Below are 13,450 nucleotides of genomic sequence, written 5' to 3'. Positions count from 1 at the left end.
CCCTTAAAAAAAGACGTGAAAGCGCTACTCTCAACAAGCAGCGGGTGCTGTAACGCAGTCAGTTCTTCTTTTACTCTTTTACTCTTATGCTGTTTTGTGGATCACAAGGTTTAAAACTACTTATAAACACACACACAAAGTAAATCCACCAGAGCGCCTATTTCGGGTCACTTTTGCTGGTCCAAGCCCGGGTAAAGGAGCAGGGTTGGAATTGTGACATTAAAAAAAAAAACAATAATTGCTAAAAGAAATTTAATTTGTAGTTCTAAATAAACTCTAAATGCATTTAGGACGTTTTTTACTCACTTTATGTCTCTTCCACGATGTTATTTCTCTCTCCAACAACATAGGTTAGATTAGGATGACCAATTATGCAAATTAGGCGATGACGTCATTTAGCGACTTCTAGGACAGCCAATAGCGATTTTCCTTACTGAGGAGTTGGCAACACTGAGCCCAGCTCAGTTTCCAACAATGGCGGCAGCTAGTTAGTTTTAATGTTACTCTTATTATTCTTTCTGGGTCACAAAATAAACGTTTAACATATTTTCAGGCGAGAATGTAGCTGTGTAAACCTCAAATATCTGCTCAGTTTATCAAGACACCGCATATTTTCAAAAGCGCTCCGACGTTTTCGGAGACGTCTGTTACCCACTAGCTCGATAGTTAGCCGGGGGCTAGGTCACTAGCGCCGTGAGAACACCGGACTCCCGGCAAATCGTTTTCAAACCCACCGCCGTCTTTCGCTACTCAGGTTAAACATGATATATGAGTCACTTAGATAACTTAAAATGTTATTGTTTGGCTTTTTTTTAGTATTTTATTTGTTCCTGAGTAAATCGGTTTGGCTGAGATTAAAGTTATAGTTCTTACACAGCTGAATAAACGTCAAGCAGACAGCTGATTATCAGAAGTGTGAGATGCTCAAGAATTTACTCCGGTGTCCTGTTATATTTTAGATAGCAAGGAGTTTATTAAACTTCACCGAAACAATCTGCAAATTTCATTAAAATTTAAGGAAGTCAGACTTGAATTTTGAAATGAAATTATACCAAACTTTTTTTTTAGAGAATTTGGCTATATTCCATTCAACACAGTGCAAATGGCTTGTAACTGAAAAACTAAAATGTACAAAAATGGTCCCAGGGCCTCAGAAGGGTTAAACTATCATCTTGTCTTTATTTTTAGTTAGCACAGACCTTAAACACTTAAAGCTGTAAGCTAATGATAGTTATATAAGAGCAGATGCTGCTGGTGCAATAAGCTGTACTTTTACGTCCAATGGATGATGATCTGATTAGTCGACTAATCGCAAAAATAATCTGTGACTAGTTGACTATCAAAATAATCGTTTGTGGCAGCCCTACTCCACATCCATAATGCAACACTTCCACCCCACCACATCCCAAAGGTGCTTGACTGGATTAAGATCAGTTTTGTCCTGATTTGATTTGAGCTTTGCGACATCGTGAGATTATCCTGCTGGAAGTAGCCGTCAGAGGATGTGTACACTGTGGTCGTAAAGGGACGGACGTGCTCAGCAGCAGTACTCCTGCACCATTACACCACCAACAGCAACCTTACCTGATGATACAAGACAGGATGGATTCATTCTTTTGTGAATTTACACCAAATTCTGACCCTGCTGTCTGACTGTCACAGCAGACGTCAAGACTAATCAAACCAGGCGATGTTTTTTTTTATTCTCAGTTTCCTGTGCTTAGCTGACTTACTGTTTCCTTCCGCCCTGTTAGTTTGATGCCAAAGATCTGCCATTCGCCAAAGATTTTCTGTTTTTTGCCCGTTCTCTGTAAAGCTCAGAAATGGTTGTGCAGGAAAATTCCAGTACTTCAGTATATTATGAATATTCAGACTATTTCAGAATACTCAACACTACTATCCATGTCATGAAATGTACATGCACTGAATACATGTACCTAACAAAGTGTTTTTAGGTGTTATCATATTGTCAGCAGTGGATAATTAACCAGTCTGAAGCACAACCACACAGACAATAGGACAGAGAACATGCACGGATCAAAGGAAATGAAATATGAAAATAAAAACCCAAACAAAACCTTAATACAGCAGCACAGAAGTTGGTATCCTGAGAAACAACAATAATAATAATATGAAGTAATCACTGATTAAATTTGGGAAAAATATAATCCAGGGACGTGTGATGTTTATTAATCAGTCAAACCTGGAAAAAAATAACTTGGCTACAGTAGATAGAAATGAGGATAAGGAGTTTATTTTAAACTAACATATGGCACAGAAATATATTAGTCACCATTAGAATCCTGTACAAACGTATACAGATGTTGTAGAGGCTTTTATTATACCAGACTTTAATATAAAGAAGGCAAAAGGATCAATGATGGACTTTCAGTATACACAGGAAAATGGTTGCAATATTATTAACTGTCCAGTGGGTTGAAGACACGAGACCATTAAGATCAGTAATTTGTTCAGATTCCAGTTCATCGTTAGTAAGTTTACAATGCAACCATGCAGAAAGTCGACCAGAAATCTTAATAGAAACTCAACAAACACCATGCAGAGTAAACATAACGGGACTAATGATTAACTTTTGTATGGCCACCAGCATATTATAGTGTTAAGGGAAATGAAATGGCAGATAAGGCTGCAAAAAAGAGCCACTGGAAAAAGATTAGTGCAATTAATTATCAGCTGTAGTAAAACAGAAATAAAAAAATCAATTAGAACAGAAAATAAAGGAGAGATTGCAAAAATAATGGGAGAAAGAAAGGAAAGGACGGTGGTTTTATAAAATCCAAAGGAAAACTGGAGAAATGAGAAACAATCATTTCACGTCTCAGATTTGGGCACGCTGGGATAAACGGAACACTTTTCATTTTAGGGAAACATTGCACCGGAATATGCGAGCGCTGTGCTGAGACAGTAGCTCATGTTATATTACACTGACAGGAGTGTGAGGAAGAAAGAGAAGACAACTGATTCAAAACCTAAATACAATCAAACTCAAACTAGATTTAATTGGATTTGCTTAGAAAAAACTGAAGTACTAAAAGCTATCGAGCAATATTTAACTAGCATGATAGGATCTAATCCTTAAGTGACAGTCTGGTCTGCTCTCCATACCAGTTGGTGGCGGTAATGCACGAAGTCGTTGTTTGTCAACCGCCAATAAACACCAAGAAGAAGAAGAAGAAGAAGAAGAAGAAGAAGGCGCTAACTTGAGCTCCGGTTGGTGGCGCTAATATACCATAACCACACTGATGACGACGACGAAGAAGAAAATAATGGAGCGCTCTCTCTTGATTTCAACATCGTTTTTGTTTTGTTTTTTATTTCTATTTCATCTATTCATAAATAACAGATATCAGTGGTTTTTATTATAATTTTGTCGTGTCATGTACACGAAGGGGAGCGAAAAACGGAGGCTGGGCAGATGCTCCACGAAGAAACACGAAGAAACAGGTAACAGGTAAACCTCAGTGGCTGCTGCTCAATGTTCGACAGGGAGCTGTGACACTGACTGTGTATATTTTAGTGTTTCTCGGTGGAAGAAGTTCCGGTTAGAAAGGGAAGGAAAGGTTTTTAATATGTATATGTATATATATGTAAGGCGCTAACTTGAGCTGGGGGGCAGGTAGGGCACTAACAGGAAAAAGGTTGGTACAAAGACAAACTTTCGTTTCTTATTCTCATTTAAAATGTCTAACTTTTAATAAATATTTCTCTGAATCTTACACCCAAAGTTTGAATCTGATGTAAAATGTATAGAAGTCCATTACTGTATATAGTAACTATTAGGCTTAATATATACCCTAGTAAGCTATAGTACTTTTTCCTTTGGCAACCATCTGTGCAGTCTGCAGTTCTGTTGAAGAAAGATGTTGAATCTATTTAATTATTGTGGAAAAATAAATGATTTCTGTGCATTTTTTATTTATTTATTCATTTTTTGCATGTGCATTAAATTAAAGTTGACTACATCGATTAAGCATCACGAGGCAGGGGGGGGTGTCCCTATTTTTTTTGCTGGAAGTTGGCAACCCTATTAGTTAGGTTGTTTAATATTTCTGCTAAGCTCTCTTTAAAATTTAGAATAGGGAGGATGGTGTTGGTTTAAGTTTGCAGTGTATTTTTTGCATATATATATATATGTGTGTGTGTGTGTGTGTGTGTGTGTGTGTGTGTGTGTATCAGAGGACTTCATCTACGGGGGCCAAAGACTGCTACCGCAGTTCAAGGGAAGGTAATAGACAGCCTAGTTATCATACTTTTACATCCACACATTTCTAGGCCAAAGTAAACATTTTATAATACACATTTTATACACAAGGAAATAGATCTGTTACTTTAAGGCCACTTGAAAAATGACCAAAAAAACCTATTTTGCATGGTTGCAACGTTCCAAGTAGAGCTTCAACATGCAACAAGAAGAAATGGGAGTGAGGCAAAACATTTTTTTGAGCAATTTATTGAAAACAACTGTTAAACTGAAACAGGCTGTTTTACAGCTGATCAAACGTTTAGGACCACTTGCCTTTAAAAGGCAAAATCTGTGCAAAAATGGGGATTCATTGTCCTTTTCTGTCAGGCAGTCACACTGTCATGACGCTCTGATGGCTAAGGAAAAAAAAACGTTCCCTTTTTAAACGTGGTCGGGTTGTTGAACTGCATAAGCAGGGTCTCTCACAGCACGCCATCGCTGCTGAGGTGGGATGCAGTAAGACTTTCATTTCTTAAATGATCCTGAGGGTTATGAAACAAAAACTCAAGTGGAAGACCCAAAAAAAGTCACCAGCACTGAGCTGGAGGATCCAACTGGCTGTCCGTCAAGACACTGGACGATCCTCGACCCAAATTAAGGCCGTTACTGGCGCCGACTGCAGCCCCATAACAATCAGACGGCACCTGAGACTGAAGGGCTTCAAAAACAAAAAAACGTCTTTAAAGGCCTCGTCTCCTTGAACGCCACCAGAGAACGCCAACGAGAGCACCAAGCATGGGACACTGAAAGGTGGAAGAACGTTTAAGTGGTCTTAAACTTTTGATCAGGACTGTAGTACCTCATGAAATACAGTCCTGATCATGATCACGTCTGTTTTTCAGATCAACAGTGGACAACAACAGTTACTTCAAGGCATTTAATAATGTAAGGTAACCCCTTACAAAATTAGAGATGGGAAACAGTGGGAAAGAAGAATTCCCTTTTTACAGGAAGAATCCTCCAGCAGAAGCTCGGGGAGGGATACATAACATTACAACATCAGGACAAAATTCAGTTTCAAATGAGGTAAATTAATAGTTGTTGGTTTAATGTACAGTTTTTATGAAAATTTATTTTCCCCTTCTTTCACGAGCTGCTGCCAGCAGTTACAGATTTCTTTAGATGGTCAGTTTTATTAATGCATGTACTGCACATACACGACCTCTGAGTAGTTTTATAGCCATTTAGCAGCAGAGCTGTAAATAACGATGTCATTTTGCTACTTGCTGTTATTTAGTATTGATATTTCCTCACAGCAGAAGCTTTCCACTTTGTTGTGTTATAGCACATTTCACACACCTACTACTCTCTATCAAAATATAGTCAAAGTGCTAAAACCACAGTTATGTACCAGCAGATAATGATCATTTTACCAAACACAGACATTTTGCTGTTACTTTTATTGCTGTGCATATTAACGAGCTTAGCTTTCATATTCTGGATCGTACTAGATAATGTGCAAATCGATCTGAGAAGTTTGTGTTTTCAATTGATAAGAAGAGTTTATCTTACTACTTCTGCTGCATAACAGGAAAGAAAGACGGGGAACATAAGTTAGCACTGGATATTAGCCAAAGAAAAACATCATCTTTAATATCAGTGTAGCAGCATCAAGCTGTTTGTGTGTTTGCACAGAACAGTGAAGGTTCGCCTGAGGAGTGAGTGCAAATCAGTTTGTCATTTGTGAATTTTGTCTACAGTTTCTTCAGCTTTTCATTTTCTAAAACTGAATTTCTCTCTCTGTGCGAGCTCCTGCGTTCTGCTCTCGTCATTAGTTGTGAAATGCTCGAGTGTTGCAACTTCATCAAAGGGAGTAATGCAGAAGTCACATATCACTTAGTGTCACGCCTATTGGAACAATATGTGTACGGTAAAAACCCTACAATAATAGAGAGTGACTACATGCACTCTGAGATGCTAATCTTTCACAACCCCAACAGGAGGATTCGAGAGAAGTCTGATCAAAGCTGGTGAGGCTAAACGACACGGGCTAATCAACAGGACAGAAAACTGAATTTACACTAATCCAGTTCCTAGAGCAGGTCCCATGTATTTTCAAAAAACAAATGTGGCACAAAAGTGCCAAAAAGCACAAAATATCCAAGGACCAAATTGGAGTCACTGGGCGGGGCTACCACAGGAAATTCACCACTGATTGGCAGATGCAGTTACTATGTAACAATTGGCTCTCAGACCTGTCAAAATGTGGGCTAGTTCTGAAGACACACTGGCACCGTGTTGTTGGAAATGAGATATATATGAGTGACTGTAGTCGGTCAGAAACAAATATTTTCTGTCTTCAGGTTGTTTGTAACAGAAATGCGCTCTCTCACTTTGAGATATTTATGGGGATAAAGTTGCATTAAAGCCCAGTCCAGACTGCTTGATGGCCCCGACAGAGGTTTATAATAATAATAATGATAATGAACTTTATTTATAAAGCACACTTAAAACCAAGGGTATGCCAAGGTGCTTAACAAGTAACATAGAGAATAAAAGGAAGATAATAGAAATAGAATAGAATAGAATAGAATTCAACTTTATTGTCATTGCACATGCACAGGTACAGGGCAACGAAATGCAGTTTGCATCCATCCAGAAGTGCTTTAGTGATATAGATATATTACAATATATATTAGCAATAATATAGATATGTGAGTATATTACAGAAATGGGTCTATTATGGTATGTTATAATGTACACGGTATGAAGTATGTTGTGAATATTCTATAACTATAAGTATGTACAGGCTGTAGTGAGTACAAGCTATGTACAGGATATGAACAGGATATAAATATGAAAAACTATACAGAATATGAAATAAATAACTTTACAGAATCTGGGATATACAGCTATACAGAAATGGGAACTATGCAAGTTGTAAACAGTTGTAGGATTAAAGATTATCGAATGTACAGAATGATTATTTACACAGAGCTATACAGTAGTGCAGTTAAGATAAGTGAGGGTGTAGATAGTTTCTACAGAGGCTATATAAAGTGCTAGTGGTTGTGAGTGGTGGTTCAGTCCATGTTATTATTGTGTGTTTGAGGGTACAGTTGTCCATTGTGGGTGTGTGTATGTTCAGTCCATGAGTTTAACGTGGGTCAGATGTCAGGAGGCAGAGTTCAGGAGTCTGACAGCTGTGGGGAAGAAGCTGTTCCGGTACCTGGTGGTCTTAGTCCGGAGGCTCCTGTGGCGCCTCCCAGAGGGCAGGAGGGTGAAGAGTCCATGTGATGGGTGACTGGGGTCTTTGATGATTTTCCCAGCCCTTTTCAGACACCGCTTCCTGTAGATGTCTTTTATGGCAGGAAGTGGTGCTCCGGCGATGCGCTGGGCAGTTTTCACGACCCTCTGCAACGCCTTCCGGTCCGAGGCAGAGCAGTTCCCATACCAGACTGTTATACAGTTGGTCAGGATGCTCTCGATGGTGCAACGATAGAAGTTCACCAGGATGTCTGAGGACAGGTGGTTCTTCCTCAGAGTCCTCAAGAAGAAGAGGCGCTGGTGAGCCTTCTTGACCAGCTTGGAGCAGTTGGTCGTCCAGGTGAGATCCTCGGAGATGTGGACTCCCAGGAACTTGAAGCTGCTCACACGCTCCACAGCCGTCCCCTTAATGTGGATGGGTGGATGTGGGTCAGCATTCCTCCTGTAGTCCACGATGAGCTCCTTGGTCTTCTCGGTGTTAAGCAGCAGGTTGTTTCTGTCGCACCACTCAGCCAGACGATCCACCTCCTCCCTGTAGGTGGCCTCATCGTTGTCACTGATGAGGCCAATCACCGTGGTGTCATCTGCAAACTTAATGATGGTGTTGGAACCATCAGCAGGTCTGCAGTCGTGGGTGAAGAGGGAGTAGAGGAAAGGGCTCATCACACAGCCTTGTGGTACACCGGTGTTCATTGTGATGGTAGATGAGCAGCGGTTATCCAGCCGGACATGTTGGGGGCGGTTGGTCAGGAAGTCCAGTAACCATTTGCAGATGAGGGAACTGATACCCAGGTCTGTCAGTTTCCTGATGAGTTGTGAGGGGTGGATTGTATTGAATGCTGAACTGAAGTCTATAAACAGCATTCTGGCGTAGGTGTTGTTGTTGTCCAGGTGTGAGAGGACAGAGTGCAGTGCGATGGAGACTGCATCCTCTGTGCTCCTGTTCTGGCGGTATGCGAATTGGTGGGGGTCCAGGGTGGGGGGGAGACAGGATTTGAAGTGTGCTAGGACCAGTCGCTCTAAGCACTTAGTGATGATGGGGGTGAGTGCTACTGGGCGGTAATCATTGAGGCAAGATGGGTTGGAGTTTTTGGGTATCGGGACGATGGAGGTGGATTTGAAGCAGGCCGGTACCACAGCGTGGGCCAAGGACAGATTGAATATGTCTGTGAGCACTCCTGCAAGCTCCCCAGAACACGCTCTGAGAACACGCCCGGGGATGCCATCAGGGCCTGCAGCCTTGTGGACATTGATCCTGCTCAGCACCGCTCCTACATCGGTGGGGGAGAGAGTCATAGGTTGGTGGTCTGGCGTCATGTCTGCTTTGGTTGTGGTTGTGGGGTTCCCTCGCTCAAAACGAGCATAAAAGTTGTTGAGCTCGTTGAGGAAGGAGACATCAGAGGATGCGGGGGAGGGTTTGGTGGTCCTGTAGTCTGTGATGGTCTGGAGTCCTTGCCACATGCGTCGGGGGTTGGAGTTGGAGAAGTGTTCTTCTACCTTCTTTTTGTAATGGTGTTTGGCTTTTTTGATGCCCTTCTTTAGATTAGCCCTGGCTGTACTGTAGGCGTGTGCATCTCCTGACCTAAAGGCAGTGTTGCGGGCCTTCAGGAGGAGACGAACATCCCGGTTCATCCAAGGCTTCTGGTTGGGGTACATGGTGATCCGTTTCTGGGTGGTGACACTGTCTGTGGTTTTGGAGATGTAATCCAGTACAGATGAGGCGTACTGGTCCAGGTCTGTGTGGGTGAACATATTCCAGTCTGTGTTTTTAAATCTGTCCTGGAGCACTGCGTCTGTCCCCTCTGGCCACACTTTAATTGTCCTCACAGCAGGTTTCACACGTTGGATGAGTGGTGAATACCGAGGTGTGAGGAACAGGGAGAGATGGTCCGATTGTCCAATGTGGGGGAGGGGTGTGGCTTTGTAGGCTCCAGCCAGGTTGGAATACACATGGTCTAAAGTCTTGTCTCCTCTGGTGTGGCAGGAGACATGTTGGTGGAATCTGGGGAGGACTGTCTTTAAGTTGGTGTGGTTGAAGTCGCCAGCAACAATAAAAGCAGCCTCGGGACCAAAGCAAGTACTAGGTTTGCAAGCAAATAGCTGTCACTGATACATAGGAAAGCAGCAGATACAGAACAAACAAGGAATTAAATGAGCATAAAAGTGCATCATATAAAATCATAACAGAAATGTTAACTAGAGGGAAAGGCAAGATTGAATAAGTGGGTTTTTAGTCGTGATTTAAACAGTGCAATAGAATCAGAGGCGCGGATATCAAGAGGACGGGTGTTCCACAGTACCGGGGCAGCCAGAGCAAACGCACGGTCACCCCGGGACTTCAGCCGAGATCTGGGTTGGGTCAGAAGTAGTTGAGTGGCAGATCTAAGTGTTCTAGCAGGAGTATGTAGCCTGAGAAGTTCACTAAGATAACTCAGCGCTAATCTATTAATAGTTTTGAATGTAAGGAGTAATATTTTAAATTGAGTACGGTACTTTATGGGTAGCCAGTGCAAGCCAGCTAGAATACAGCAAAATTTCCTGGTACCAGTCAAAAGGTGGGCTGCTGCATTTTGGACTGTTTGCAGTCTAAGAAAAAGAGAAGAGGGACGACCGTAGTGCAAGGAGTTACAATAATCCAACCTGGAGGTCACAAAAGTGTGAATAAGCTTCTCCAGGTCCTCATGCAGAACATAATGCCTAGCCTTAGAGATAAGGCGCAGTTGGTGGAAGCTAGATCTCACTACAGCAGACACTTGCTTATCGAGTTTGAGCGAGCTATCCACCAGTACACCCAAGTTACTGACATAGTCACAGGAAGAGCTAGCAAAGGAACCCAGGGCAGCACAGAGTTGGGCACGAGGGATTTTACTGTTGAACACCACAATCTCAGTCTTCTTATCGTTTGAAACGAGGGAATTACTCAGGAACCATTCTTTGACCTCCCGCATGCATTCTTGAAAGTAGTGCAGGGACACAGCAAGGTCGTCAGTAAGTTCAAAATAGATCTGTATGTCGTCGGCGTAACAGTGGAAGGCGATATTGTATTTTTCAAAGATTGCACCTAGAGGGAGCAAATACAATGAGAAGAGAATAGGGCCTAAAACTGATCCTTGAGGTACACCGCAGCAGACTGGTGCAGAGGAAGTGGAGAAGGTGCCTAAGTTAACTGATAAGGATCTATCAGCAAGGTATGATTTAAACCAGTCGAGGGCAGTGCCTCTAATACCCACAGTGTGCTCAAGTCTTAATAATAAGATGTTATGGTCCAGCTCATCAAAAGCCAAAGAGAGGTCCAATAAAACTAGGATCATAGAGCGTCCAGTATCAGTAATTACAAGAATATCATTAAGAACTCTAACCAACGCTGTTTCAGTGCTATGCAATGGCTTAAAAGCAGATTTAAATTTCTCAGCAATATTGTTCGTGTCCAAGTACGCCTGGAGCTGGGAGAGAACTAGTCTCTCCAGGATTTTTGGCAAGAACGAAAGCTTAGAGATCGGTCTGTAGTTTAAAAGGTCATAACAGTCAGAGTTTCTTTTTCTAAGAATCGGGTGGACTACAGCATGTTTAAAGGCCAAAGGAACACAGCCTGAGAGCAAGGAAAGGTTCATAAGAAATAGGATACTAGGTCCGATTACATCACAACAGTCCTTAGCTATGCGAGATGGAAGAATGTCAAGCACAGTATTGGTGTTATTCATTTGATTAACTAGCCGCTTAAGAGACAAAAGTGATGTCAATATAGCTTCAGAAACTCTTGTATAAATTAATGTACGAACCACACGTTATCTCAGTAGCAGATAAGGTGAGCAGCAGCCATCTTGGTTATTTACAAAAGATCCACAGCATCCTCAGTGTATTTCCATCAAACCTGCCCTGTATTAGATGAATGTTTGTGATTGGCCTGACACAAACAGGGCTGTGTGGAAATGTGCAGACGGATGCCTTCTGCACGAGCTAAAGAAACATGAGCTCTCTTATTCATTTGGTTCCCGGGCTATATTTATTATCCACCCCCCCCCCCCCCCCCCCCCACCTTTTTTTTTTAAAATAAACAGTATAAGATATTGTTTTTGGTTGTGTGCGAATTTTTGTACAGAAATAAGTTTCCTGCCTAAAGAAAAATTGTGTTTGGTTTCTCAGATTGGCTCAAGTTCAGCTCACCAAAAGCCGGAAGCGATTTAATAAGGCACACACTAAATGGGAGTGGTGAGTGACTGGATCTGTTATGGCAGTGCCATTTAGAAGAAACCTCTCCTCGCTGCAGCCGTGTTGGTAATATCAGATAGAAAAATAAATAAATAAAAGCTCCTTAAATGCATGGTGACTTTTCTTTCCCCTGAAAGTTTTACTTCTATCTTTGCTGTTGTGAAATCCTCCTGTAAATTCAGGCTGCCATGTCTGCTCCTTATGTCTCTTTTAAGCCTTTTGTGGATCCGGATGTTCTCTTTATTGAGGAATCCACAAACAAAGCTGAGCAACCTGTTTATTTAAAAAGGCCCATGCTGTGTGTGAAATGTGTGCAACTTTGTCTTTGTGTCTCTTGCTAAATGTTCGTGATTGTTATTTAAACACTCCCTCTCCTCTTCCTCTGTTCACCACAGGGCAGACAGATAGACAACCACACACTTTCACAACTTACTTAAAGACTAATTTATTATTTTGTTTAGTTTTTTTCATTTCCAATACCCAGTTTCCTGGGAAAATATTATATTTTCAACTGTGAATCACCAGATTTGTTGTATTTCTGTTCTGTGTACCAACACTGTTTGTTATTCATTTGTTACTCCTCTGTTCTCTGTTTTCTTGTCTCCCATCTCTAATCTGTTGCTCTAACATTTTTGTTCACTGCATCTTTCATTTCTCTCAAACACACACGTATCTATCCTTTCCATTCCAGGTTATTGGCTGTACTTGTCCTGCTGATTTAACTATAGTAAAACTCTGTTATCTGTAAATCTGGTGGGATTTTGTCTTTCACTGCATGTTGAAAAGGGGATTTTAAAGGTTGACATCTCAATATAAGCTGGACATGTCTGACAGCCTGGTCGTACTTCTTTTCCTCAAATTTGACTGAGAGGCAGGCTGGATCACTTTGAGCGGCAGGAGAAGGAGAAGGGGAGGCATCAAGCCAGTGAGAGAGTGGTGACCTTCTGTCACAGAGCTGAGGCCCGATAATCTCACATCAAAGTCTCAGCTCAGACTTGACTGCAATGGGCCCTAACTCCCTGAGTCTGTATAAAAGAAACGTCTTCAATTAGAAGACATAGCGCTTTCTTTTCAGATGAAACTTTTGAAATGGAGCTAGTGCACCGAGCCAGTCGAGACATAGTCGTCTAAGCTCATTACAGCCACCTGGGGAGTTGGAGCTTTGGGCAAAATTAAGTTTATTCAGATATACCCTGGTGTATGTGGATAAACTTTTGTCTTGATGACACATAAAAGTTTGTGCAACCATAAACTTCCTTTTTGAGTCTGCCCATGCTTCAGACACAGCAGGATAAGATTGCATCAGAACTGGCCATAAAGAAAAAACCCCACAAAAAACAGGTTTTGCAGGCTTTAGCTGACATCAGTGACCTTTAAATGCTTGCTTTTTGCCAGTGCAGGAAGCGTTCGGGTCATTTAAAGCACTGTAACGCATTGCAAGTGAGGCAGTGCATTGAAAGTATTCTGCAAAGTCATAATACTCTGCGTGAATAGCAGCTCCTATACATATTCTGTATTTATTGGATTCATATTTATGATTATTTTCAAATTGTTATTGAACTATCTGCCATATTTTAGACTCTTATTACATTTCCTAAATAAATGTGGTGTAAAAACACTCTGTGTGTCTGTGTTTACTGACTTTCCAGTGGGTTAGATATGAAGCTGTAGTTTTTAATAGGGCAGTTTTTACAGGGCAGGCAAAGAAAGACATTTTTTAAATTTGTAAATATAAGAGGATTGTAAGAGTAAGATTAGGCTGATTGTTAG

The 13,450-nt window shown here is 41.4% G+C and overlaps 1 long non-coding RNA gene across 1 annotated transcript; it reads left to right on the top strand.

Moving 5' to 3' along the window:
* Positions 1 to 3,273: 3,273 nt before the first annotated feature.
* On the top strand, positions 3,274 to 13,298 carry LOC146555948 (uncharacterized). The gene is made up of 3 exons (XR_014889257.1): positions 3,274 to 3,465; positions 4,198 to 5,290; positions 11,615 to 13,298. It is a non-coding gene; the product is annotated as an uncharacterized LOC146555948 (long non-coding RNA).
* The last annotated feature ends 152 nt before the right edge of the window (positions 13,299 to 13,450 follow it).

This window comes from Mchenga conophoros, linkage group LG17 (assembly GCF_057382185.1).
Source record: "Mchenga conophoros isolate Kocher_MC1m ecotype Shallow Benthic linkage group LG17, M_conophoros_male_GT1.1, whole genome shotgun sequence".
NCBI classification, from domain to species: Eukaryota; Metazoa; Chordata; class Actinopteri; order Cichliformes; family Cichlidae; genus Mchenga; species Mchenga conophoros.
Note: the sequence above shows the minus strand (reverse complement) of the source record. Positions and strands in the feature narration are given on the sequence as shown.